The following is a 6000-nucleotide window of genomic DNA, read 5'->3' as shown; positions in this document are numbered from 1 at the left end:
ATAATCACATAAAGAAACATTTCAGGGCTATACAGAATGTTAAAAGTAAAAAAAGAAAACTATGAAATGTACTGTAATATTGGACCACTGTGGCTGTTAATCTTAACCTGTTCTCCTTATTATCTTTCTTCTCTTCATTAGTGGAGGAGTATAATGAATTTTGTGACCCCAAAAGCATCGTCGTCATTTTTGGCATCAGTTTCTGTTTTTAATCCAGTACGACACCTCTACGTCACAGCAAATTCATTGCATTTCCTGTTTGAATCTTCCTTTTTCTATAAATAAAGCATTTGTATCAATGTATTTTTTTATCTTATGTTTTGTATCATGAGTGAGCAAAATGATAAAATAGATTAAAGCGGTTGTCTACAACTATATACACTCATTGCCCAAAAAAAACAATGCACCAAAAATGATTGGTTCAATGAAACTTTCTCTGTGTGAATGTAAGGATGATATCAGCAGCACCCATTCATTTACACTGGGGATGAACAACACATGTGCCCGTTCCCCTGCCCATCTCCGATGTTGGAATGGACGGTCACATGACCCTCCATCTGTTATCAACATACGAAGGGTAAAATGGAAAACATTGAACAAATGAAAAAGCCATTGTTAAAACCCACCGAGTATGTTCACAAAGTGTACATCTTTTTCAAGATTTAGGCAAATCCCTGCACAGTGAGAGGGATGGGAGGATGAGTGTGGGCAAAGTTTGGATTTACTACCAAGAAGAACTGAGCAAAAGAGGAACCTCTGGGTAACCAGATGAAATGATCCCCAAATTGGTTGACAGGAAGTAGCTGTCAGATACTTACTGAGACAGAAACTGAAGACAGGAAACATCTGTAGCACAGAGTTACCGTACATAAGCAGTGTTGAAGTAAATTTCTCTGGGCCCACCTAAGAAAATTATTATCAGGGTCCACGCTTCATGTATGCAGAACATACAAGATGGTCAAGAAGAATATGGGTGTTGGTGGCAACCATATACCAAAGGGGTGAAGTGACTAAATATGCTAGAGAAAGGGTGTGAATGTACAACACAGCTTTAATCCACTTTGAGGCTCTGATGCTTGGTGGTCACACAGTTAAGGCTTAAAGGGGCTGTCCAGCTTCATCCTCAATTTTATCTAGGCCCTTGACAAACCACTGTACTCTGCTCTCCCATGCTTCAGAAGCTCGGACCCGCCAGCCGTCCTCTCCTCTTTAACAGTGGACCCGGCCACCAAAGTAGCTTGGCTATTCCTTCTTGCCTGCAGCGGCCTGCTTCATGCCAACAGTGCCTGTCACTGCTCATTGGTGCAGTGAGAGGTGTACCCAAATCTTTCACAGCCTATGACCAGCACCCAGCTTAAGGCACCTTCCCCTATGGGACGTTGCCTGAGCAATAGGTTCTAGTCCGCTAATGTCTTGCAAAAGATTCCTGTCCAAATTACGTCTGTCCGTGTAGCAACTTCTGCCTGTTTCCTGTATTTGACCCTCTGCTATCTGACTCTACCTCTCCATGATCTCCAAATCCCTGATGATTTATGGGATTGCAGGAACTCTGGCCGCCTTAACCTTGCGACGTCTCTATGATTTTGTTTGATCCCACAGTCTCTCTTGCCCCTTTGGATCAGTCATTACTTGAATAGAGATAACTCCAAGAGGTAGCAGCTTAGCGGTTCCCCAGCAGCAAAGTCCAGATCTGTGTACAAGAGTTAGGCCTCATGAACACGAACAAATTTTGTTTCCGTGTCCGCTCTGTTTTTTTTTTTCTTTCGTGGCCCATATGCGTAACCATTCATTTCAATGGGGCCGCCAAAAAAACGTAAATGACTCAGTGTGCATCCCATTTCCATATATTCGTTCTGCAAAAAAATAGAACATGTACTATTATTAGCCGCATTATGGACTGTTCTATTAGGGGACAGCTGTTCTGTTGTGCAAAATATGGAATGCACATGGACGTCATTCGTATTTTTTGGGTGAAGACCAGGGATAGGTCCTGTCTTACTAATTTGATCAACTTCTAGACTGGACCAGGGTAATGCTGTGGATATTATGTATCTGGTCTTTTCAAAAATATTTGATACTGTACTACAAAAAAGGTTGGTACATAAAATGAGGATGCTGGGACTAGGGGAGAACAGATGTACAACATGAGTTAAAGGGATTTTCCAAGTACTTAAAGCTGATAAGCTACAGTATCCTTAGAATAGGTCATCAATTTCATACCAGCAGGGGTCCAACTCCTGGCATCCCTGCCGGTCAGCCGTTTGAAGTGACTGCAGTGCTGTGCTTGGAAGCCTGCAAAGAGGCTGTGGCTCTTACTGGAGCACCATGGCCTTATAAAACACCTGTTCAGCGGGGCTTTAGGGTATCGAATCTCCACCAATCTGATATTGACAAGCTAACCTGAAGTTATGCCATCAATATCATATACCTGGTAAACTCCTTTAAACTCTTCCGGACCTACGCCATACATATATGGAGGAAGTTGCATCTTTAAATATAACTAAATGGTTTCTGCTATTTTAAACAGCAGAAACCCAGACAAAATGCCTGTGATCAGCGATAACACCAGTCACAAAAATTGAACCCCTCCGATGCTGTTGTCAATTATGACCATGGTTTCTGAGAGGTGGAGCCGTTCGGGGGAGATTTAGAGAGCTGTTCATTCGTGGTGGTAGCCTCAGGCCTTCCAAAGGCTCTGAGCAGGGAGTAAAAACCAAAAATGCAAAAACAGAAAATTGCAGGGTCTTAAGTTAACAACTGGCATAGGGATAGGAAAGCTAGGGTGGTTATCAATGGGCCACAGTCACCATTGGAGTACCAAAGGGGTCAATATTAAGACTTTACTTCTCAATATGATTATTAATGATCATGTAGAGGCACTAGAGAGAAGAATTGAAATTTTTATCAACGACACTGAACACTGTAAAATAATTAGCATAATATCTGATCATCATCTAGTTAAAACAAAGTTATCTTGGCTCGAAAAGATGGCTTCATTGCCAAGGGTGGTGCAAAAAAATTTCTAAATCATATTCCAGAATGGCCAAACCAGGCAGCCTGCAAAGAGAATATGCAGCAGATTACCAATTTCTTTATAACAATGGCAGCAATAAGAGGTTGAAGTACAATCTATTTTATTTAGTAATTGGGATCTCTTATACCATCTCAATATGATCTTATATTTGAGTTCCTAAAGTCTAGTAGAAATCAAGACTGAGTGCAAGTTGTGTCATAAAAGCCTTATTTAGGTCTCTTTCCCATTTTCAGTGTACAATGCAATTGTGTGTGTCACAAGGAGAGAGATACGGCAACCTGAGAAGGCACCAGTGCAGAGTGTGCACAGCGCACCAGTAAGATCTTATCATGGCATGTAAAGCAGTAAAGCAATCATTGCTGCCTAACAGATATCTTAGACAAGTTTTGTAACCAAGGGGAGTTGGGTTCACTTGAATGGAGCGAGCACTTGTAATTACACTATGTAGCCGCTGTAAGGGAGACGACACATAGTGTAATGAAGAGGAAGCAGAGCTCGGTGGAGTGCTGACTCCTCTCCAAACAGTTGATTGGGGTGGGGGGTGCCGTCTGTCGGACCACTACCGATCAGATATTAAAGACCTATCCTCAGTATTATTAAGAAATAATAAAAACAATTCTTTACACAGTGCACAGTATTACAAAACATAGAATAGTAAAGTATGGTACATATTACCCTGTGGCCTGGAGACTAAGCATACTCTCAACATAAATTTCATCTATAGCTTTCTCAAGAAAGAGGGTACTATGTGTTCTCTGAAAAGTAACAATGCCTAGTTGACTGAAATAAAGCCCCCTTTCTGTCCCTAGAAAGTAATAATTCCCTGTGAGTGCCCACTGGAAAGTAGTAATGCACCTTATCTACCTTAAAATAGTAAGATGTTCTCCTCACACAATAAACAATAAATATACTTTTATTTCCCCTAATAGAATAGTGCCCTATTTGTTTAAAAAAGTAAATTGATACTGACCTAATCCTGTGTGAAGAGGGTAGCGTCAGGTGCCATGATGCAGTGATGTCATCGAACTTCCTGTGATGGTATTCTGACATCCTGTGGATGATCTTGGTGTCTTATAAGCCATAGGCCTGAGAAGCATGTGGTAAGTAGCATCCCAATGAATGCTAGAATCCAAAGTTGTCCAGCAGAACAATGCCCAGAACATCACAGTCTTATCCAGTTTTCCTTCTTTCCATAGTGAATCCTGGTGCCATCTGTTGTCCAGGAAAGTGATAGACATGCACATGGTCATCCACTTGATTTGACCCAGACACAGGCCCCTCACCCAGTTAAGCCAGTACTCTCTGCTCTGCACTGATGAGGGGCAATCACCCCGAAACAGCTTTCTGCAGATGAGGTGCTGGCTTATTTAATATCCAAGTCATGTCTCAAGGCTTATTTTAAGAGCTGAACATTGACTTATAGTATAGCTGCCTTACATCTGGATAGCATTAGAGGCAGAGCTTGTTAAGAGATCATTTGCATCCCTTCCCTCCCATTATTTGAAAGAAATTATTCATTAGACCAGGTCACCTTCTTTTGTTGCTCCATGGTGGTACAGTTCTGATGCTCATGTGCCCACTGGAGATGTTTTTAAAGGTTGAAAGCATGGGCTTGCTGACTGGTCTGTAGCTACGCAATCCCATACCTATACCTTTAAGAATACATAGTATCTTTTCTGTGGGGTTGGACCAGATGGTTCATTCTGTGTTTCCTATGCCCATCAATGAGCCTTGAGCATCCATGACCCTGACATCAGTTAACTGTTATCCTTCCTTATGCCACATTTGCTAAGTATTAACCACTATACACTGGGGACACCCCACTGTATGATAATATACCATGTTGTCTCAGTCAGTCATCTTTTATTTCTATGTTATACAGTATTTCTACCTTAAAGTTCATCCAAGAGTTAAAGTGAGGAAATAGCTTGGTTATTGGTGAATAATTTTTCTAAGAAAACAGAGATCCTCACGTGATCGATGAAAACATATGTTTTCCGGATAGAAGTAGCCATGAGATCATGACGTCTTAGTGACATAATTACAAAAAACAAGATGGCTGTACACTATTAAATATACAAACAACAGAGCTAAGAAATGGGGGTCATTCTAGATAAAAGTGGTACAATACCGACTATAAATGTGTAATGGAAGCTCTTAGCGCACATACATGTCGGGCCCATCTACCAGGCGTCAAGGTGGCTTCCGCAGATGGGTCCCTAACACTAAATATATTGCCTCACTTTGGACTTACTTAAGCCTACAATATTCAGGGCAGTGTAGGAACCAGCTAGAAACGTACTCTGCTCAGAAGTCCCAGGTAGATGGGCGTGTTCAGTCTAAAAGAGGACCTTGACGCCTGGTAGATGGGCCCGACACGTATGTGCGCTAAGAGCTTCAATTACTCATTTATAGTCGGTATTGTACCACTTTTATCTAGAATGACCCCCATTTCTTAGCTCTATTGTTTGTATACATAATAGTGTGCGAAATCTTGTTTTTTGTAATTATGTTTGCTTCATGGATATGCACCTATGATTTTGAAGGTTCTAGTCAAAATTTTCTTGCAATATATTGGGGGTAGCAACTCTTTTAGACTGAACACGCCCATCTACCTGGGACTTCTGAGCAGGGTATGTTTGTAGCTGGTTTCTACAATGCCCTGAATATTGTAGGCTTAAGTAAGTCCAAAGTGAGGCAATATATTTAGTGTCAGGGACCCATCTGCGGAAGCCACCTTGAAGCCTGGTAGATGGGCCCGACACGTATGCAATATATTGAGGGTAGCACCTCTTTAAGTCTTAGTGACATATTTAAGTACTCCATTGGTTTTTCTAGATACTTTATTATTGGACATTTGTCAGCTTTTTATGTTTATGGCAAACACTTTTAAGGACAATGAGATCAGAGGAAGATGGAACAAAGTTTAAAATGCATTAGATACAAATGCTTATATGTGCTAAAAA

This window comes from Bufo bufo, chromosome 1, assembly GCF_905171765.1.
Source record: "Bufo bufo chromosome 1, aBufBuf1.1, whole genome shotgun sequence".
In the NCBI taxonomy this organism is placed as follows: Eukaryota; Metazoa; Chordata; class Amphibia; order Anura; family Bufonidae; genus Bufo; species Bufo bufo.
Note: the sequence above shows the minus strand (reverse complement) of the source record.